The sequence below is a fragment of the Stenella coeruleoalba genome (assembly GCF_951394435.1).
Source record: "Stenella coeruleoalba genome assembly, chromosome: 1".
Taxonomy (NCBI): domain Eukaryota; kingdom Metazoa; phylum Chordata; class Mammalia; order Artiodactyla; family Delphinidae; genus Stenella; species Stenella coeruleoalba.
In genome coordinates this window covers 64457377-64480359 of record NC_137169.1, presented here as the reverse complement: position 1 = coordinate 64480359, position 22983 = coordinate 64457377, and the positions used below count along the sequence as shown (strand labels likewise).

Genomic DNA, 22983 nt, shown 5'->3' with positions numbered 1-22983 from the left:
AAGCTGTTCTCTTCCTTCCAATATTCCTTGGATACTGAACTCCCTTGTCTCCATGTTCTTCTCTTATTTCTACTTCTGCTCACTTTAAATCTCCATGAATCTCTTCTGCTTTAGTCACATCCAGCTCTTTGCTATTTCCCAAATGCATCACACTGGTTCTCATCTAGCTAATTTTGCCCCTATTGCTTCCTTTCCCTAGTATACCTTTCCTTCCTTCCTCTGCTTGGCTGATTCCCCCAAATTCAAGTTAAATAGCATTGGCTTCAGGAAGCCTCCTCTGACCTTCCCCAGACTCCCAGGGCATTCCACACCTGGTTCAGTACTTAGCTTCCTGTTGGTTTCTCTGACCTCCCCACTAGACTGCATTCTCTCAGGGCTAGGGAGATATGTTATCCATATTTGTATTCCCAATATCCATTACAGAATCTGGCACATACTAGATGCTTAGTAAATGTTAGATGAATGCATCTCCAGTGGAACAACCTAGAGAAAAAGCGACAGAATCTAGCCCTGGAAATGAAGGGGCTAGAGAAATAGGGAACATGACATACTCATTGGGATTTTCTCATCAATGTGTAAAATATTGTTAATCCTTTAAATAAAGAAAAAAGGGAAATACAAAGAGGTAGGAAAGAACAAATGATAATGTATTCAATTTGCCAAGAGTTTGTATACAAGTCTAGCTATCAAAATATTGGAGGCTCTCTGGATAGGGCCAGATGTAGTTCTGTGTACCTAGTAGGAGCCCAACACATATTTGTGAGTTAACTGATTAATTCCATGAATTTTTCAATTCTAGCCATGTTCAATTAAACTTTATATACTGTTCAAGTTCCTATATCTGTTTCTCTAAGATAAAGAGGAGTTTATTTAAACAAATGTAACACATAGATCTTTAGGACAAACTATAGTGTAAGGTGCTGGCCTAATTCAGTGGTCAGTAATTGAAAAAAAAATACAAGAAACTTGATAATATTTCAATTATCTCACTTTTCTCCTTCCATCCAGATATAAGAAAAGGATGGTAATTTATTGCCCTTCATGCTGAAGATCTCAGGAAGTAAAAATCTGGAGGTGAATAAGGTAGTTTAACTTTTCTAAGTAGTCTTTAAACTCAGAACTGTCTGCCCTTTAAAATAGAAGGAAAATAGCAAAAGAATACACAAGCAACACAAAAGTTGTTTAAAAAAATGAAGTTCAAATCACTCAGTACCAGAGAGTACTTCACAGGTACTTTTCACAGTGAAGTACTCTATTCCTTAACATATGTCATGTGTCAAAAACAACAACCAACATTTTAACATGGTGTTTTGTCATCAATTTTTTTTTTTTTTTTTTTTTTTGCGGTACACGGGCCTCTCACCCTTGTGGCCTCTTCTGTTGCAGAGCACAGGCTCTGGACGCGCAGGCTCAGTGGCCATGGCTCACGGGCCTAGCCGCTCTGCAGCATGTGGGATCTTCCCGGACCGGGGCACAAGCCTGTGTCCCCTGCATCGGCAGGCGGACTCTCAACCACTGTGCCACCAGGGAAGCCCTGTCATCAATTTTTATTTTACTTATTTTATGATTCCATAATTTGTTTTCTCTATGTTGATTTGGTAAAATATTGTTGAAGAAAAATGTATAAGGCTCATGTTGTCCTGAACGATAAAGGATTTTTTTTTTCTTTTACAGAATGAAAAATGCTCATTTGGGTAAAAACAGTATATTTAGATGTGTTGTTTCTAAAGTATTTTAAATCTTTTCCATTTTCATGTAGCACTCTAGCATTTAGCAGGCACGTTTACAATTAACTACAGTTTTCTTTTCAGGGATTACAAAGAAAGAAAAATTGAAATCCTTGAAAGTCATTTCCCCTGATTTCTGTCATTTTCATGCAAATAGCTATTGGATAGAAAACATCCAGAAACCCTGACTTTAATCCAAATGGCAGCTTGACTAGGAAATGGTCAACGATGTTGAATTTGACAAACAAGTAGTGTAGATGGGTCAGGGCAAGCTATGAGAAATTTATGGGTAAAGCTGCTATTTAATGAGAAAAAAGGAGTATTCTACTATCTCAAAGAGAATAAGTGATAAAAAGGAGAAGAGAGTGACTGAATTAGGATTCTGAATTTCTGGCAGACAGAATTTTTCTCTTCTCAGCCTCAGAATGGTGTTTATACATCTCTGGGTAGAGCTATGAAGTAGTGGACAATTAGCTCTAGTTTAAAACAAACAACACAAACTTCCCAGGGATGATTTGAAGTGTTTTATAAGTATTTCCTCCAATCCTTGCAAAAACCAGACAAGGTAATATCATGATAACTATTTTAATAAGCTCAGGCCCAAGTTCACACTGTGCTTAGGAGGCAGAACCAGGATTTGACACAGATATCTCTGGCTCCAAGATGCTTGCCCTTTTCTAGCATAGCACACCAACTTCCACTTCTGTTATCAGCAAATCATCCCCTTCCTCCTGAGCCTCTCTTCTACCTGACACCTGTTCCATGCCAGGTTCTGACCATTAACTTGCAGTTGATATTCCCAGAAGGCTATTGATTTCCTGCTAAAAGTATATAGGACAGAAAACCATGCTGGTACCTGCTAGCTCCCTAAGTCTGCTTTAAATGAAGACATGATGCCTGGAGCTGTTGCAGTCATTTTGTGACCAAGCACCTACAAACATGAAAAAGACAGATCAATATGCTGAAAATGATGAAGGAGAAAAAAATTAGCCTGGGTCTTCTAAAGCCCAGCAAGCAGCAGTACCATTGCCCATAACTATCTCCTTCCAGACTTCCTGTTATGTGTGAAAAACGAGCCCCTATTTTATTAAACAACTATCACTGAGTTTTCTGTTACCTTCAGTTGAAAGCTTTCCTATTTGATATGTTAGTGTGAGCGGAAAGCTAATGGCTGAGTAATATGCCATTGTGTATATATACCATGTCTTCTTTATCCATTCATCTTTCGATGGACACTTTGGTTGCTTCTACACCTTGGCTTTTGTAAATAATGCTGCAATGAACACAGAGGTTCATATTTCTTTTCGAATTAGTGTTTTTGTTTTCTTCAGGTAAATACTCAGAAATGAAATTGCTGAATTGTGTGGTAGTTCTACTCTTAAGTTTTTGAGGATCCTCAGTATTGTTTTCCATAGTGGCTGTACCAATTGACATTCCCATCAATAGTGCACAAGGGTTCCCTTTTCTTCACATCCTACCAACACTTGTTATTTGTTGTCTTTTTGATAATAGCCATTCTGACAGGCATGAGGTGGTATCTCATTGTGGTTTTGATTTGCATTTAGCTGGTGATTAGTTGATGTTGAACATCTTTCCATGTGTCTGTTGGCCATCTGTATGTCTTCTTTGGAAAAATGTCTATTCAGGTCCTCTGCTCATTTTTTAAAAATTGGATTGTTTGTTTTTTTGATAATGAGTTGTATAAGTTCTTTGTATATTTTGGACATTAACCCCTTATGAAATACACTGTTTGAAAATATCTTCTCCCATTCAGTAGGTTGTATTTTCATTTTGTTGATAGTTTCCTTCACTATGCAAAAGGTTTTTAGTTTGATGTGGTCCTATTTATTTATTTTTGCTTTTGCTTCTCTTTCCTGAGGAGACAGATCCAAAAGCTTCTTGCTAAGGCCAATGTCAAAATCCATACTACCTATGTTTTCTTCAATGAGTTATATGGTTTCAGGTCTTACATTTAAGTCTTTAATCCATTTTGAGTTTATTTTTTAACATGGTGTGAGAAAGTAGTTCAGTTTGATTCTTTTGCATGTAGCAGTCCACTTTCCCCAACATCATTTATTGAAAAGGCTGTCTTTTCCCCATTGTATATTCTGCCTCCTTTGTCATAGATTAATTGACCACATAAGTGGGAGTTTATTTCTGGGCTCTCTATTCTGTTCCATTGCTCTGTTTTTGTGTCAGTACTATCCTGTTTTGATTATTGTAGCTTTGTAGTATAGTTTGAAATAAGGGTATGTGATACTTCCAGCTTTGTTCTTCTTTTTCAAGATTGTTTTGGCTAATTGGAGTCTTTTGTGGTTCCATACAAATTTTAGAATTATGTTATCTAATTCTGTGAAAAATGCCATTGGAATTTTGATAAGGAATGCATTGCATATGTAGATTGCTTTGGGTAGTATGGTCATTTTAAAAATATTAATTCTTCCAATCCATGAGCACAGTATATATTTCCATTTGTCTGTGTTATCTTCAGTTTTTTTTTCATCAATGTCTTATAGTTTTCCAAGTACAAGTCTTTTACTTCCTTGGTTAGATTTATTCCTAGGTATTTTATTCTTTTTGATGCAATTGTAAATGGAATTTTTCCCTTAATTTCTCTTAATTGATAGTTTGTTGTTAGTGTATAGAAATGCAACAGATTTCTGTATATTAATTTTTCTCCTGCAACTTTACTGAATTCTTTTATTAGTTCTAATAGTGTTTTGGTGTCATCTTTAGGATTTTCTATATATAATATCATATCATATGTAAACAGTGACAGTTTTACTTCTTCCTTCCAATTTGGATTCCTTTTATTTGCTTTTCTTGTGTGCTGTGGCTAGGACTTCCAATACTATGTTGAATAAAAGTGGAGAGAGTGAGCATCCTTGTCTTGTTCCTGATCACAGAAGAAAATGATTTCAGCCTTTTCCTGTTGAGTATGACGTTGGCCATAGGATTGTCACATATTATGTTGAGGTATATTCTCTCTGTATCCACTTTGTTTACAGTTTTTATCATAAATGGAAGTTGAATTCTGTCAAAAGCTTCTTCTGCATCTACTGAGATTATCATATGATTTTTATTTTCAGTTTGTTAATGTGGTATATCACATTGGTTGATTTGCAGTTATGAACCACCCTTGCATCCTTGGGATAAATTCCATTTGATCTTGGTATATGATCCTTTTAATGTGTTGTTGAATTCGGTTTGCTAATGTTGAGAATTTTTGCCTCTATGTTCATTAGTGATATTGGCCTGTAATTTTCTTTTTTTTTTGGTGTCTTTTATGGTTTTGGTATCAGGGTGATGCTGGCCTTGTAGAATAAGGAACACTCCTTCATCTTCAATTTTTTTGGAAGTGTTTGAGAAGGATAGGTGTTAACCCTTCTTTAAATGTTTGGTAGAGTTCACCTGTGAAGTCATCTGGTCATCTGGTCCTGAACTTTGTTTGATGGGAATTTTTTCCATTACTGATTCAATTTCATTACTGTTAATTAATCTGTTCATATTTTCTATTTATTCCTGATTTAGTACATTTCTAGGAGATTGTACATTTCTAGTTTATCCATTTCTTCTTGGTTGTCCATTTTATTGGTGTATAATTGTTTGTAATTCTGTGGTGTTTGTTGTGACTTCTCTTTCATTTCTGATTTTATTTGGACCCTCTCTCTTTGATGAATTTAGCTAAAGGTTTATCAATTATGTTTATCTTGTTAAAGAACCAGCTCTTAGTTTCACTGATATTCTCCATTTTTAACTGTCTATTTCACTTATTTCTGCTCTGATCTTTATCATTTCCTTCCTTCTACTAACTTTGGGATTAGTTTGTTCTTCTTTTTCTAGTTTCTTTAGGTGTAAGTTTAGGTTATTTGAGATTTTTTTGGTTTCCTGAAGTAGGCTTTTGTTGCTATAAACTTCTCTCTTAGAACAGTTTTTGCTGTGTCCCATAGATCATTGTGTTTCCATTTCTCTCTGTGCATTTTTTGATTTCCTCTTTGATTTCTTCAGTGACCCATTGGTTCTTTAGTAGCATATTGTTTAGCCTCCACATGTATTTTTTTTTTTTTCTTTTGCAGGCTTTTTCTTATAGTTGATTTCTCATGTCATACCTTTGTGGTTAGAAAAGATGCTTGATATGATTTCAATCTTCTTAAATTTACTGAGACTTATCTTGTAGCCTAGCATGTGATCTATCCTGGAAAGTGTTCCATATGTACTTGAAAATAATGTGTATTCTGCTGCTTTTAGATAGAATGTTATTTATATATATATTAAATCCATCTGGTCTAATATGCTGTTTAAAGCCAATGTTTCCTTATTGATTTTCTGTCTGGATGATCTGTCCATTGATGTAAATGGGGTATTAGAGTCTTCTAGTATTGTGTTCCTGTCAACTTTTTCCTTTGTTTGTTAATATTTGCTTTATGTAATTAGGTGCTCCTATGTTGGGTGCATATATATTTACAATTGTTATAGCTTCTTGTTGGATTGACCCCTTGATTATGTACTGTACTTTTTGTCTCTTGTTATAGTCTTTGTTTTAAAGTCTATTTTGTCTGATATAAATATTGGTACACCAGCTTTTTATTTCCATTTGCATGGAATACCTTCTTCCATCACTCACTTTCAGTCTGTGTGTGTTTTTATATTTGAAGTGAGGTCTTTATGCAGCATATATATGGGTCTTGATTTTGTACATGATCAGCCACTCTATGTCTTTTGATTCGAGCATTAGTCTATTTACATGTAAAGTAATTATGTATAAGTATGTACTTATTTTCATTTTGTTTTTTGATTGTTTTTGTAGCCCATTTTTGTTTGATTCTTTTGTTCTCTTACCTTGTGATTTGATAAGTATCTTTAGTTATGTTTGGATTCCTCTGTCTTTTTTTGTGTGTGTATCTATTATAAGCTTTTGATTTATAGTTATCATGGGGTTCATATATAACAACCTATATATATAGGTGATTATTTTAAGTTGATGATCTCTTAATTTTGAATGCATTCTAACAACCCTACGTTTTTACTTCCCTGGCCAATGTTTAATGTTTTTGACATCACATTTTTGTTTTGTGTATCCCTTAACTACTTACTGTGAATATCGATAATTTTACTACTTTTCTCTTTTAACCCCCCTACTAGCTTTATAAGTGGTTGATCTACTACTTTTACTATATGCTTGCTTTGCCAATGAGATCTTTTCCTTTCATAATTTTCATATTTCTAGTTGTAGTCTTGTCTTTTCTGCTTAGAGAAGTCCCTTTAACATTTCTTGTAAAGCCAGTTTAGTGGTGCTGAACTCTTTCTAGCTTTCGCTATTCTGTAAAGTTCTTTATCTCTTTTTCAAGTCTGAATGATAGCCTTGATGGGTAGAGTATTCTTGGTTGCAGGTCTTTTTCCTTTCATCACTTTGAATTTGTTATGCTGTTTCCTTCTGGCTTGCAAAGTTTCCACTGAAAAGTCAGCTGATAATTTTATGGGAGTTCTCTTGTATGTCACTAGTTGCTTTTCCCTTGTTTCTTTTAAGATTCTCTCTTTACCTTTAATTTTTGCTATTTTAACTATAATGTGTCTTGGTGTGGATCTCTTTGTGCTCACCTTGTTTGGAAGTCTCAGTGCTTTCTGGACTTAGATGTCTGTTTCCTTTCCCAGCTTAGGGAAGTTTTCAGCTATTATTTCTTCAAATAAGTTCTCTGCCTCTTTCTCTCTCTCTTCTACTTCTGGGACTCCTGTAATGTGAATGTTAGTATGCTGATGTCCCAGAGGTCTCTTAAACTATTCTCATTTTAAAAAATTCTTTTTCATTTCTGTGCAGTTGGGATGATTTTCACTACTCTTTCTTCCAGTTCACTGATCCATTCCGCTCTATCATCTAATCTACTTTTGATCCCTTCTAGTGGATTTTTGTCTTCAGTTATTGTATTCTTCAGCTCTGTTTGGTTCTGCCTTATATTTTCTAACTTTATATTAAACTTCTCACCATGTTCATTCATTCTTCTCCCAAGTTCATTGAGCATAATTACCTTGAATTCTTGATTATTACCTTCTATTCCTTACCAGGTAGATTGCTTATCTCCACTTTGTTTTTTTCTTTTTCTGAGGTTTTGTCTTGTTCCCTTGTTTGGAACATATTCCTCATCTCCTCATTTTGCCTAACCCTCTGTGTTTATTTCTATGCATTAGGTAGCTCAGTTAAATTTCCTAATCTTGGAGAAGTGGCCTTATGTGTGAGACATCCTATGAGGCTGAGCAGCATATTCCCCTCTAATGTTCTAAGGGTGCCCTCTATGTGGGCTGCATGGGCTCTTCTGTTGTGATGTGGCTGACTACTCTGGGTGCACTGGTAGGTGGGGCTAGCACTCAGCCCTCTTGGCTGCCAGCCCACTGGTGGGCAGGGCTGAGTCCCAGTGTAGCTGACTGTGTGGCCTGGAGGGTCCCAGGCCCGGTGCTGACCTGCTGGTAAACCCGGAGCTAATAGGCTAGTGGGAAGACTCCACTTGCCAGCACCACTGTCCTCGTGGTAGCATAAGCTTTGAAAAACAGCAGCTGCCTGCATCTGTGTCCCCATGGGGGAGTCCCAGTTGCTTCCTGCCCCTCTGGGAGGTTCTCCAAGATCAGCAAGTGGGTCTGGCCCAGGTCCCTTTTAAATTACTGCCTCTGCACTGGGACTTGGAGTATGTGAGATTTTGCACACACCCTTTAAGAGTAGAGTGTGTTTTCTATAGCCCTCTGGCTCTCCCATATGCAAGCCCCACTGGCCTTCAAAATAAGACATTCTGGGGTTCATCTTCCCAGTGTAGGACTCCTGGGCTGGGGAACCTGGTATGGAGCTTGGACCCCTTGCTCCTTGAGGAGAACCTCTGCAATCGTGATTACCTTCCTGTTTGTCAGTCAGTTACCTGAGGGTGTGAGTCTTCACTATACCATGTCTCCACCCCTCCTACCTCTCTCATTATGGTTCCTTCTTTATATTTTTAGTTGTGGAAAACCTTCTCTGCTAGTCTTCAGGTTATTCTCATAGAAAGTTACTCTGTAAGTACTTGTAATTTTGGTGTGTTCATGTGGGGAGGTGAGCTCAGGATCTTCCTTCTCTGCCATCTGGTAACAAATTTCCCATAAATTCTGTTTAAATTTATACCATGTGCCACTAATGAGTCCATGCCCCACCAGCTTTCCTTATTTTTTCCTATGTTTTCAGTGTCTCTCCTCTTCAGTATAGATTCATTGCCTGGCAATCCATAGCTAGTGTTCTTCTTACTCTCTAATTCACTGTCATTTCCAGAGAAGGACAAATGGGCAACCTGCTGGACATACCTCAAGGCCAATGGTATGTCTCTCCTCACTCTCATAAATACCTCCCTCTGTGTTTACATGACCCAAGAGTCTTATACTGTATAATCACATTGTATTATAAATACATTTGGGGTCTATATTCCATACTAGGCTACTTAAAGGGAGGAAAAATTTTACTATGTACCCTTTTTGACTTCTCCAATTCCTAGAAAACTCCTGGTATGATGCAGGCACTATGTAAAATGGATGATTGACTTACTGAGACAGGAAAGAAAACAAACAGTGCTTCGATTTTCAACCTTGAGGTATCTAAAAGGCACTCAAGTTCCTACGCATCAGGGCTCGTGTGCCTGGATGACTAGCTCATGTGACACTAAATTAAAGTGCTGTATTGTTAGGGATTGCCAGTGTGGCTAAAACAAGTGCTTAAATCTCACCACAGAACTGTGCTTCTCCATGTTCTTAGTTTCAATGGACCCTAATGTGGAACAAAAAGTAGACTTTAGAGTCAGTCAAAAGGTTTGCATTGATTGAGACATTCATTCATTCATTTAAGCTACATGTACCTACCACTTACTATGTGTGTCTGTGTGTAGGGGGACAACTGAAATAATTATAATTATTATAATATAGTTTCTGATTCTGATGGGATATGCACGGGATAAGATGGCAACAAACATGATGTGTATCTAGCCAATTGAAGGTATCCAGGGAGACTTCCAAGAAGAAGAGATTTTGGAGCTGAGCTTGGCCTTCATTGACTCTTCCATGTATCTGTGTGCTAAGAAGGTGGAGGTGGGGTGAGGAAGTTTGAAAACTGCTCTTGTGTGTGCTGTTTGCAGTTGGAATGTGATTGCCTTGACATATGGATAATGGATAATACGGGGATCTTGCAACTGGAGCACTATATGATATCTGTAACAAAATTCAGATAATGATTCATTCAACATTTCTTTCAACATATTTTCTTTAGTGTAATGGACTATGCCAGTTGGTACTGCAAGTATAAAATTATTTCACATGGTTGGGTATCCACCTCAAGGAACTTACACAACATAGACATGATACTAAGTAGAAAGTGAGGTAAGGTAAATGAAACCTTTCTTAGAAGAGAGAAAACTCCTTCCATCAAGTGTAAGGATGGAATTAGGAATGCTTGTAGGGAGAGGTGATGCAACCTTGAAGAAGGGGTAGGATCTAGAAATATAGAGACAATGGGGACAACATTCTAAATATACTAGAGCTAGAAGTGTCCACAGAGATTGGCAAGTCCTGTGCTTCTTAAATTTTAATGTACATTCACAAGTCACGTGTTAAAATCTTGAAAATGCAGATTATGATTCAGTAGGCCTGTGTGGCCCCTAGGAGTCTTAATTTCTAACAAGCACCTAGGTGATGATGAAGCTGGTGGTCTGTGGGCCACACCTTGAGTAGCAAGGTCCAGTTCACATGCCTCAGAATAGTCACTGAAACCCAGGGCGGGAAGGGACTTGCCCACGCCACAGGGTTGATTAGTATGAGGGCAGCCCTCTGTCTCACACTGCAGCAGCTCGGCAAGTAGTGAAAAGATTATAAGCTTTGGAGTCAGGCTGATCTACGCTCAATCTTGGCCCTGCTGTTTACTAGTTACAAAGCCTTGGGAAGGTTATTTATCCTTTCTGTGCTCCAGTTTTCTCATTTGTAGAATACTGATAAATAACTCCTAACTTGTAGAAGAGTTGTGATAAGTCAATGATCTGACTGGCATACAAGAAAATGTGTAATAGTGTCTGGAACACAGTAAGTGATCAAAACACGCAATGTGCCTTCTCTTGCTTTTTTGACCAGGTTAACATTGTCATCAGTGCACATGGCTTCATCTCTGACATCTCTCTCCTAGGCCCTAGGCTGTATTGGCATCCAGTGACATGCAGGGGGGCCATTAACACTGGTTGGCAAATAGGTCCCTGATTAATGCCAAATATAGAGGATTTAATTTTTTTTTTTTTGCTGTCTCTTTGGAAAAGGATTAAAAAAGGTAATAAACATATTCCATTAGTGCATTCTTGGTATTCTTTTTGCAATTGAGGCCTTTAAAACACCTGCTCATTAATAGAAAATGCTCAGACAATATAAAAAATATTAATGATAGACGTTTTTCATTCCACTTTGGTTAATACCTTTTTTTCCCTGGGTCCATGATTTTTTCAGGCTGTCTTAACTGCTTATGTAAATACTAAGAAAAACTCAATCTCATGGTTTTCAAGGAGATAATAAGAAACAATGATTTGTGAAATGTCTTCTCTAATGAGAAATTTCCTGTTTCAAATACTGGCATGCGAAAGAAGGATGCTGCAGTTTTTGCATTGTATGAGGGTTAGATTCAGTCTACCTGGAAGGTGGTAAAGGTGAAAAGAAGAAAAAAAATCTATGAGGAATTAAACCTGCTAAACTGTGCAGTGCCATTGTAAGAGCTTCTTCAGAAATCTATTTAGAAATCTCTGCTCTTGTATCTGAAGCATTACAGAGACACCAGCATCACCCACTTCTTATTACTGCAAACATGGCAACAGTTGCCATGCTAGCAAGAGATTCGAAGCACAAACACTGGAGTCAGGAGGGAGCAGGGCGGGGCCCGAGCTGGAGTCAGGGCTGCTGAACAGTGCACAGGGCTGCCTGTACAGATTTAATTAGGCCAGTTGTTCTCTTTGGTCCCCGTGCTGTGTCCTGTCAGACATTTCAGTAGAGCAGCAGCAGTCTCAAAAGCAGCTTTTTTGGACCAGGTCTTTTACTATCAGTCGTGCACAACCATCACCGCCAAAAGCGGTGCTTTGATGTGCTTTGATGAAGGCAAGAGTGGGTCTGGGCCCTCGTTTTGGTTATGAATGGAGAAAGGACCAGAGTTTCTCTTCGTTTCCAGGAATGAAAAACTCATAAAACTCTTATCATTAGAAAGTCAGGCTAGTCGTTGTCCCAATATGTCATTTCACCTAATTGAAAACTGAGAAATCTGTCACCATTTATTTAGCAGTTTGCCTTGGGCGAATCTTTGCAGGTTCCCTTCCTGTGGCTGGGAATTAGTTAATTAGTATTACAAAATGCTTGAAGAGGGAAATGCACTCTGGCTCACCCTTTGGGTTATGAGGGAGCCCATTTTAGGTTGCTAACAAGCACTGCTGAAGGATAGAAAAGAACCCAAGATTACAGCATCAGCCACCGTAAGAGCTGCATCTTTCCCTCTCTCGAGTGCATATGTAGTAACCTACATATGTCACTTGCTCACTCTTTTCATGCAAATCTTTTTTGCTTGACAATAAATCAGGTCCTTGAAGCTTATAAAAAAGGTGTCAATTTTACACATGTAGGGCTCTTCTCATATCTTCACTTTTATTAATTTCCTATTTTTCATCACTTCTTCTTTTGAACAGAATATTTTGTTTGATGGTCTTTCTTTTACATTTTTCATGGAGAAATGCTCTTTCAAACTAAGGGTGGTTTTAAAGTCAAGGAACTGAAGGAAAGAATTGACATTTTTCACCTGCTCCTAACTTTAAGGCTGAATGCCTCTGTTCAGTGAAATCTCTAAGCCTGTCTCCTCAGTACAGCAGTCAGAGGGCTGAAGGCCTCACCCGTGCTTTGTCAACTGATTGCTAGGTGGCGCTAGAGAGCAAGGTAACTAGAAAAGAGCTTCTAACACAACTGCTGTAGGTCCACATTAGCTGGAAGGAAGTTCTTACATTGAGCCCTATTGCATTTCAGAACAGACTATTTCCAATTTTGATGACTTGTAGGATATCAGCAACATGAGATGCAGAGAGCACCAGCAATCAATTTACAGTCTTCTGTCTTCCTTTTACTTTTTGTGTGTATGTGTGCCTCTGGGAATTGTTTTCTTATTTCACTACAGTGCTTTCTGGGTATGGTACCTAGGGCTGTGGTGAAGAGGTTTTGTATAAATATAAATAGATGGATATGCTTATTTTTTGACCTTTATGGAAATAGTTTTAACTTCCTCCACTTTCTTTAATTTTCCCTCCTTAGTAGATGACATTCAAGCACATAATGAAGAGGTATAAGAAGTGCTTTCACACCCTCACACAACATGTGTAGCTATGTATTATCTCTCTCAACCCCATACCCCATGACATTAAGAAATTTTCTGCTTTTGTTAATTAGAAAAAATTTATGGACAGATTTGAGCTTAAAAAGAAAGAGATAAAAGGCAAATGACAGGCATCACGCCACTTGCTTAGATTCCAGCTGCTCTCCTTTGGCTTTTATATTTTTCCAGCACAGACCCTTAATGAGCTTGATTACTGACCTTCAGAAAGTGAGTGTCACAAAAATTATACATCCCAGAGGTGATAACTGTCCTGAGAAAAAAAGCCTTCTCCCTTGATTAGGCAAGCAATGTCTTACTCTCCTCACTATACAAACAATGTGAACAAGGCCCATAGAACTTAAGTGAGTTAGACCACTCTACAAGCTCAAAATACATTGCTGAATTGAGGATTAGGTATTAATGTGATGCTCTGATACACACTGAGTTCTTTTGTAAACACTAGATGTGATGTTTTAAATCAACAATGTTTAACAAGTAAAAAAGAGTTCAGAAAGCCAAAGATGTTTTTTATTATTTTCTTAAATTTATAGATCTTAAAATTATTTCTATGTAGAATCAGCTAAAAGATTCTGGGCCTTCATTGTGTTTATGAGTTAAAGGGCAGTGTTTGTCTTCATTTCCAGGACTGAAAAACTCATGAAACCTTCATCACTGGATAGGTTTTATTTTGTTGAACAAAAATATCAGCTAAAAGATTCTTTTTTTGTTTTTAATACAGTGAATTCAATTGACTACTATAGTAGAGAGTACATTTAATGAGAAAAAGATGTCTGGTTTTACAATGTACTTAATTCAATAAAGAAATCATACTAAAGTAATGTTCAAAACTGGTCCCCAAATATTTAGAAGGAAGGAGTTTATGTTTTTATATGTCCTGATTAGTTTTTGCTGCTTCTAGAAATGTGGCCAGGGAATCAGGCTGGTTTCCAGAGACATGATTAAAGAAGAGAGAGAGGACAGGGTTAGGCCACAGTCTGCTCGTGAATGAGGCAGCAGATATGGAATTTGTTTTGTTCAGGTTAGGTGTGTATCAGTGCAGGCAGCTGATTATAAAGATCTATTATGAGCAGGCATAAGCTGAGGTAAAGTGGCTAGTATCAGAGGTAGTCAGAGTGAGAAGGGAAATTTTTCCTTCAATCAAAGGCTGTACTGGCCATAGACTGAGAATGAGCTACGTTCCATTGAAGCTGGAAGAGTTTTCGAGGCAGGTAGTTCAGTACTCTGGATAGCTCCCTGCTGATTATCCTCAAAGCCCAAACCAGAGGTTAGAAGTTTCTTCTTAAAGACAGTTCAAACACGTTGGCCAAGCATAGTCTCCAGAGGCAGCATGGTGTAATGGAAACACCACCAGATAGGCCCAGATTCAACTATTAATTACCATTTTTCCACTATACAGTTTCATTAAAATTACTTAAATCGTTGGAGTCTCAGTTGTAAAACAAACTGAAAAATGGAAACCAGGAGGCCTACTTCATAAGTGAGGATTAAATGGAATCATGTTGTGAGGCCTATCATGATCATTCATTCATTCCACAAGTATGTATTTAGCAACTATTAGACCCTATTCTAAGTACTGGAGACACAGAATCAAAAAGGAGAGATATTCATGCTCTCATGATGTTTACAATTTAGTGTAGATACCAATAAAAAAGTAAGTGATTGGCTAAAACTATACTTCCAGGCAGATGTAAGTGCCATGAAGAAGCTATTCTACTGACTCTTGTGGGCCTAAAGCTTGAATTTTATTGGACTACGTGGGAGAAATAGCATGGGCCCACGCCAGGTGGGAGGTCAGTTAATAAACACCTGTATAAAGCTAAAATCTTTGAAGGACAACACCAAGATTGGGTGAGCCAGGAATAATAATATCCATTCTACATAGGAAGATACAGAGGATAATTGCTCTATGTTATCCTTGGCTCCAGATAAACTGAGAAAAATGAAAAAATGAAATATTTTCCCTGAGAGGTCCAATCCACAAGCCCATTCACATGCAAGTTTTAAAACAAAAATATCACTACATGTGTTTTATGGAAAACTCCAAGTTGAAGTTTTTAAGTGGTTTGGTGGGTTAGTGTCCCCAGATAGTCAGAAAGAGCAAAAGCAAATCATCTGTGAAGTAACGTACACCAAATAAAGGTCAAAAAATTGCCAGCGATAAAGTTCCAAGGAATATGAGCTACAATAGAAACAAAAATTTCTAAATACATTTTAAAACAAGGAGCAAGAATTATCAGGAACAATGAACTACATAATTATATCCAAAAACTTCAGATAGAGAAATAGCAGATATTCAGATATATTAATAGAATCTAAAATAAATGTGTATGAAAAGAAGAAATAATTTAGAAGTGTGTAGAAGAAACAGATTTTCAAAAGAGTCTAGTCAAATTGCAAAAGCTATACAATTTCTAGAATTGGAATAGATATTAGAAATGAATTGAATTAGAAATGCAATGAAGAGAACAGCGTATTAGATCCAGCTACCAAGTGTACTGGATAGATTTGAAGAAATTACCAGAAAGCAGCATAGAGAAAGTAAAGGGTGGAAAATTTAAAAAAAAAAGAGAGATTGAGAAATGTGGAAAATAGAGTGAGAAGATCTAAAATACATCTAATTAGAAGTCCATAAAGAGAGAAGATGGAGTAAAGACATATTAGAAGAGGTAGTGACTGCGAATTTTCCAGAATTTATGAATGATATCAATCTTCAGATTCTGGACATCTAATAAATTCAAAGCAAGATAAATAAAAATAAATCCATACCTGTATACAACATAGTTAAACTGTACAATACCAAAAACAAAGAGAAATTCTAACAGCAATTAGAAAGGGCAGATTAAAAATAAAATAAATGACAATTAGATTCACAGATAATATTTTAACAGCAGCAACAACAACAAAGATGTGGAAAAGCACCTTAAAGTTTCAGGGGAAAATAATTAAACACCTTAAATCCCATATCCACTAAAATATACCTCAAGAAAGAGGGAAAATAAAGGTGTTTTCAGAATGGAAAACTCCTTTTCCGTTCAATAGTAAGATAAGAGAATCTCAGGTGAGAGTTACCTAAGGGGACAAATGTGTTCATGAACTAAAGCTCTTGTGAAGGAAGGCTGTTCTTTTTGGCCTTTTACCTGGGTAGCCTCTTCTGACATCAAACATCCCAGCAGCTTTTAAAATCCCTCTGTTTTTATGTCGCTTCATGAGAGATCCCATAGCTTTTCCAAACTTGGTTACATATCTCCCATTACGGGGCCATAAAATAGAGAACAGAGGGCTTCCCTGGTGGCGCAGTGGTTAAGAATCCACCTGTCAATGCAGGGGACATGGGTTCAAGCCCTGGTCTGGGAAGATCCCACATGCCGCAGAGCAACTAAGCCTGTGCACCATAACTACTGAGCTTGCGTTATTTAAGTCTAAATAAACCATAGCTGTGTAAAACATTAAAATAATATCTAAGTTGTGGAATTAGAAAAATCATAATAAAATAAAATAATGGATAGAATTATATAATTTGGGAGGGAATGAATGAAACTAAAATGCTCTAAAATATCTCTTTTATTTGGGAGTAGGACAAGTATATTAATATAAAATTTATTAAGTTTAATATGTTAAAGTTTCTAGGGTACCCACTAAGGAACAGAAAACCAGAGTGCCTATTCAAATAATCCAAAGGAAAACAGGCAAAGGACAGAGTGAGAAAAAAACCCAGAGAGAATAAAATAATATGGTAGCAATGAATTCAAATTATTTCAGCAATCACAATGAATGTAACAATCAACATGACAAAAGGTATAAGAACCTTGCAGAGAAGATTATAAAACCTAACTAAAAGATGTTAAAGAACATCTAAATAAATACAAAAAGTACTATGTCTATGGAAAGGGAGACTCAATGTCATAAAGATGTCATATCTTCCCATATTTATCTACAGGTTTAAAATACCTATAATCAAAATCTTACATTTTTGTGAAAAAATGCAAGCTGATTATAAAATTTATATGGAAGAAAAAAAGTCAAGAATAATCAAGAATAGTCAAGATGGGCTGTGCCCTACCAGAAATCAAGAGTTTAATAATGCTATTGTAATTAAAATCGTATACAACTGACACAGGGATAAACAAATGTCCCAATGGAACAGAATAGAAAAACTGAAAACAGACCTATCTAAAGGTAGATCCTTGATATGTGAAAGAACTTCTTTTATAGATCACTGAGAAAGGGATGACTATTCTTTTTAAAAAGGAGGAAAAGAAAGTTCATGGTCGTTATTTCATGTTTGTTCATCCTGTTCTCTTTATACCTGAACTATATTTCCATCATCTCTCTCTTCAGTGAAACCTTTCTCAACTACCTCAACTCAAAGCAAACTCCCCTTTTAAAACACACTGGGAATGAATGTGTCAGTGCCTTCTTTTTTCACACGTTTCCAGCATCAAAATTCTATTCTTTTTTTTATTACAAAGAAGTAAGCAGATATTTAATGCCCTAATAGTGAGGGGGTGGGATGGAAAGAAGTTTGAATTAACTGGTTGTTCATTATTTTTGGACAAAAAAAATTTGAACTTGACCGGAAAGTAAGGGTCAAAATTCTGAGCGCCACAGTTTTACTCAAATTTCAGAAATACAAAGCATGGTATTCTTAGGCCAACTAATGATTCCTCTAATTTATTATAGATAAAAATATTTAATATTCACCACTTACAGTTCAGTTATAAATGAGATATTGTAGGCACCAGAAAAAAAAAAACACAAAAGAAAATTTCTTCCCTTAAAGTATTTATGAACTAATGGGGAATTAAAAATAAATGATCATAATAAAAGACAAAATAACACAAATGTATAAAGTGGCACAAACTACCGTGGCCTTTGGTAAGGCATAACTGAGGAGGAGTTAGTCCCAGAAAAGGCTCTTTCATGACATAGTGATCAAGCTGACTAGATATTACTGAAGGCTGATTAATATTTTGATAAGATTGGGCGGGACTGTTGAGGTTAAAAAATAGGATATAGGAATAGGTTGACAGTAAATTAAACATGGGGTGTGTATGGGAAATAGTAGAACTTCTAGTTTGTCTATAGTGTGTGTCACCAGGGATGCTATTGCTATTCTGTGCAGGATAATTCTTTATTTTGTGGGATTGTCCAAAACATTGTAGGAAATTCAACACTCTGCCCCCCCCACTAAATATCACTGGCACCTCCCTTGTCACTGGGAAATACCAAAAATACCAAAATATCAAAAAATTTGTCTTACAGTTCCCAAAACCCTAGAGAATTTTTTGAGAAGAGAAGTGATGGGATCAATGTCTAGAACCACTGGAACATCTGATGTTCACTGTGGAGTAAAACTGGAAATGTGTTTCACTGGTCATTTTGGATTCTGGATGACATAACGTCACTTAATTTTAGAGGCAATGTGGAATTATTGGTAGTTTTAAAGTAGGGTAGTGATATAATTGGAGGTCTACAGAAGGAAGATTACACTGGCAGTAGAGGGTTAAGTAGATTATGGCATGGGGAAGCTGGGACTCGAGGGAGAGAATTTAAAGACATGACAAAGAAAGCAGAGCAGCCAAGTTTGGACATATGGACTGGGGGCTAACTGTATGTGTGTGTGTGTGTGTGTGTGTGTGTGTGTGTGTGTGTGTGACACAGAGAGCGAGAGAGAGACAGAGAGTTGGAGCCATGGATTGAAACTGCTGATTGTGGTGAGCTGGCAAGAGAAATAAATTGGGAATGAAGAAGGGATTGGAAGAAAAGTGAATATTTAAGAGGCCTGAGGGAAGTTTCAGTACAAAGAAGCATGGAGGAGAGGCAGTAGACTAAAAAGGGGAGTATTTGCCCTTCGGTGGTGAAGAGACACCACACTACGGCTGAAACTGGATAAACCATCCTGCTCCACAGAAGCGAGTGGACACAAGCCCCTCACCGCTCCTTTTTTCATTCCTCCTAGGAGCATTGGTTTCATGGTGCTATCATCTTACACAGTTGCTGCATTCTGGAAAAACTATGTGTAAGTTAAAATTTGATAACATATTCAACTTTTATAAGTTGAATTGCATTCTAAGTGCACTAGGCAAGCTTTCTATTTAAAGGAACCCTTTCATGGACCCTTTTGTAATGTGAAAAATTAATTCCAAATCAATCTGTTTCACAGTTCCAATCTCTGGATCTCTGCTCTCTTCTCCTGGACAGCTAACTAGGTCATAGCATTCTATTCTCAGAGCCCAGCCCCACATAAACACTAATTGGTTTTCACATCTGAAAGGTTGTGTATCACTTTGTCATTTCTAAATTTACATGATGTAATCCATGTACAAGATGGGAGATTTCATACCCTGTGGGAGGAGCAAGTGCCACATGCTTAGTTTTCCAAATATATCTAAAGACACAAAGTATTTTAAAAGAGGCAGAACTTCAGGAGTGCCTTCCCCAAACTCAGATTTCATCAGTTTGGGGTTGCAGCAGGAATTAACAAATGTCTATTACCTTTGGAGAAGACATCTGACACAGTTTCCCACCTTGATATTTATTTTATAAAGGAAAATAATAATTAAAAACAAATGTGGAAATAGAAACCAAAACCCCTGCCAAATCAAGAATTACAAAATTACAGGCTGTAACTTTCATAACCCCAAAATTGAAAAAATAAATGCACTATTTTTAAGACATTGTTGAGGGCTCCAAGACCCAAAATTGGGAACATTTTGGGTGAGGACTACAGGCCATATCTTGTTGCTATTTAGGAAAAAATAATGCTGGGCTAAAAATTACACCTTGTGTGATTGTAATGAGTTAGTTAGAAAGCCTCTTAGATCAGAGGTTGCTAGCACCTTGCAAGGACTTTTGGGAGAGACCACACAGGTAATCAGCCTTCAGAATGGTCGCCTTTTGTCACAGCTGCTGTTTCACCTTGGCACTCACGGTCCTCTTGTTTACCCCATCAGTTGCATCAGATTGACTGGAAGGTTAGATTGTAGTATTCTCTTTGAGCATGCTTCTCATGCTTGGTTGTATATTGGGCTCACCTGGAAAACTTTAAAAGCTCCTGAAGTCTGGATGCCATCCCCATGGATTTTGGTTTAATTGGTCCTGGACACTGGTACTTGTAAAAGTTCCCCAGGTGATTCTTAATGTGCAGCCAAAGAGCCGGCTGAATTCCAGGTTGTTAAACTCACGACCCTGCTGGATCCTTGGATTCTTTGACTTTAAGAACCTATTGATCTCTGGTCTCATTTGCTCTTTCCTATACACATGCTGAAAAGGCAGGCTTGGGAGGAGTAATTGAATTCTTTCCCTGACCAACTTCCAGAAGACATTGGAAGAAGTCCAGCAAATACAAGTATTGGCAAAATATATCAAACTTCTGAAAAGTGACACCTCCTGTGCCAGAGAAATTCAGAAAGCATAGGAGAGTCCTGCGTGAGGACTCCAATTCTGCTTCAATAAACTTAATAAAGTTACTTACCCTTTCTGAGCCTCAGTTTCCTTATCTATAAAAATTGGAATACCTAACTTCTAAGGTTTACTTAAATGAGTATTCAAAGTGTCTAAAATAGTGCCTGGCATGCAGTAGAAATGCAATAGTGATAGCTATTTAAAAGGAAAGAATAGAGAAAATAATTGAAGCTTATTGACTGATTATGCTCCAAAATAATAATAATTACAAATTATTGAGCCAATTTATCCAATTTTTTTATCCTCAGAACAAATATTTGTTACATATTGACTTCATTCCAATTACACTGCTAGCTACTAGGGTTACAGATATGAATAAAACAGACATGGTGCATCTTACAACTTAGCTAAATATTTTACTTATTTCTGGAGTTGATTTCAAGCAGTCCAAAGATTGACCTTACTAGAGGAGTGATACAACTACAAACTGACCTTCAATGCACCCTCACAACAAATACTCAGGGTGTGCTAGGCTGTTAAGAGAAATTTGTACCAAGTAGACAGACAAGTACTTATCAGGGTTCCATAACTGTTCCGAAGGGCCAGGGAGGTATAAAAAACCATGTAAGACTATCAAAGGGAGCATCTCAAAACACCTGATGATTTTTTCCCACCCTGTTTGGGCAGTTTTAGGAGCAGTGGTGTACCTTCTTCCGGGTTCTTGAAGGCCAGAGCAGCTGTGTTCCCTCCACCCCCAACTCATCCAGTTGGGTGTGCTGCTGTGCCTCCCATCTGGGTAGCTGTCTATAAGTTGTGTGACTTACCTACATTATGGGAACTTGCACCCTTTGCTTGGGTCTGTTGGCATTTTTCACTCAGTCACTCTTGTGACAATACTACCTCTCCCAGTAACAATCCTAAGAGCTAGTATTCCTATCTGTATATTACATATAAGATGTAGGTAACTTGCCCAAGGTCACTGAGCTCTTAAGTGGTAAAGCCAAGACTGAACCTCAGATCTGACTCCACAGCTCATCCTCTTAACCTCTGCCTCAAGTGGACAAAGCTTGGGTGACTACGTTTTGGAAATACCAAAATCTGTCTCTTCAGATAATTAATTTTAAAACCACAAGTAAAGAAGAAGAAGAGCAGATGGAATTGAAGATGATGTTGTGACTGAACCTAATCTAATCTTGGCCTATGAGCCCCTTATGAAATTATGTGAGAGACTGGAGTCCAGTAAAGAATTGTGTTCAGTTTGCCTTGTTATCAATCAAGCCTGCTGATACTTAACTTCATGACATTCCATAGATTAAAGTTCATGATTCAGGTTCTCATCTCTTCATAACTGCAGCTGCAACTCTTTTGTCAGACCAGGAATATAATAACTATGGCTAAAAAGGCAACAGTAGCAATTTGTAGATGGTATAGGATCCTTGCTAAATCCAGATAATCTTTCCTCACCTTCAGGATAAAAATGTTGACTCTGATGACAGAATGTGTGAATGTGTATATGTGCATGTGTGTGTATAAGTGCGCATGTGTAATGGCTCATGTACAAATGCTCTGGAGCACATGTGGAAGGACAGAGATTTTAAGCCAGTCTTTTCTGACTTTCCAGGAGTTGCAGTATGCACTTTGTAGGGTATCCATGGAGCTCACAGTGCCTGCCTTTATTGTTCTCCATCCAGATCAGGCCATTGGCGACCAGGGTTACATACATGAAATATGACCCCACCTTCACTCCAACCACATTTGTTTAGACCAGAGGTGGCCATATAATCCAAAGGGACCAATCATATTTTCTCGCATGGCAGACTGTACTTATTCCTACTTCGTTATGCTTTTTGTATTTATGCCCTTTGCCATATGACTCTGTAGGACCTCCCACTAGAGGCTGAGTATATTTTCTCTCCCTATCGATGTTGGACTCAGCTATGCGACTTGCTCAAGGAATGTTGTAGGTTGCAGGAGACTGTGTATTGGGGATTGGGGCGTGTAAATGGCACAGTTTGCTATGGAAGAAAGCTGAACTCTTTTTTCCTCTTTTTCTGACTTGCCCCTTTGCTTAAACTTTTTTTTGTGGCTTTTGTTTTTCCTTGAGGTAAAGTTCACATCATATAAAATCAATCATTTTAAAGTGAAAAATTCAGTGGCATTTAGTATACTCACAGTGTTTTGTAACCACCACCTCTATCTAATTCCAAAATATTTTCATCCCCCCAAAATAAAATTCCATATCCATTAAGCAGTTACTCCCAATTTCCTCCTCCCCAGCCCAGACCCTGGGGCCACCAATCTACTTTTTTGTTTTTATGGGTTTACCTATTGCTATTAACGGAATTGTGTCCCCCCTTCCTCCAAATTCGTATGTTGGGGCCCTAACCCCGTATGTGACTGTATTGGAAATAGGGCCTTTAAGGTTGTGATTAAGGTTAAATGAGGTCAGAAGAATGA

General features: G+C 37.5%; 1 protein-coding gene across 1 annotated transcript in view; it reads right to left on the bottom strand.

Annotated features, from left to right (window-relative positions):
- LOC307176132 (serine/threonine-protein kinase TNNI3K) overlaps nucleotides 1-22983 on the bottom strand; it is a gene marked incomplete at its 3' end in the record, with an annotated part of 278258 nt that overhangs the window by 30830 nt on the left and 224445 nt on the right. The gene's annotated exons all lie outside the window — the stretch shown is intronic.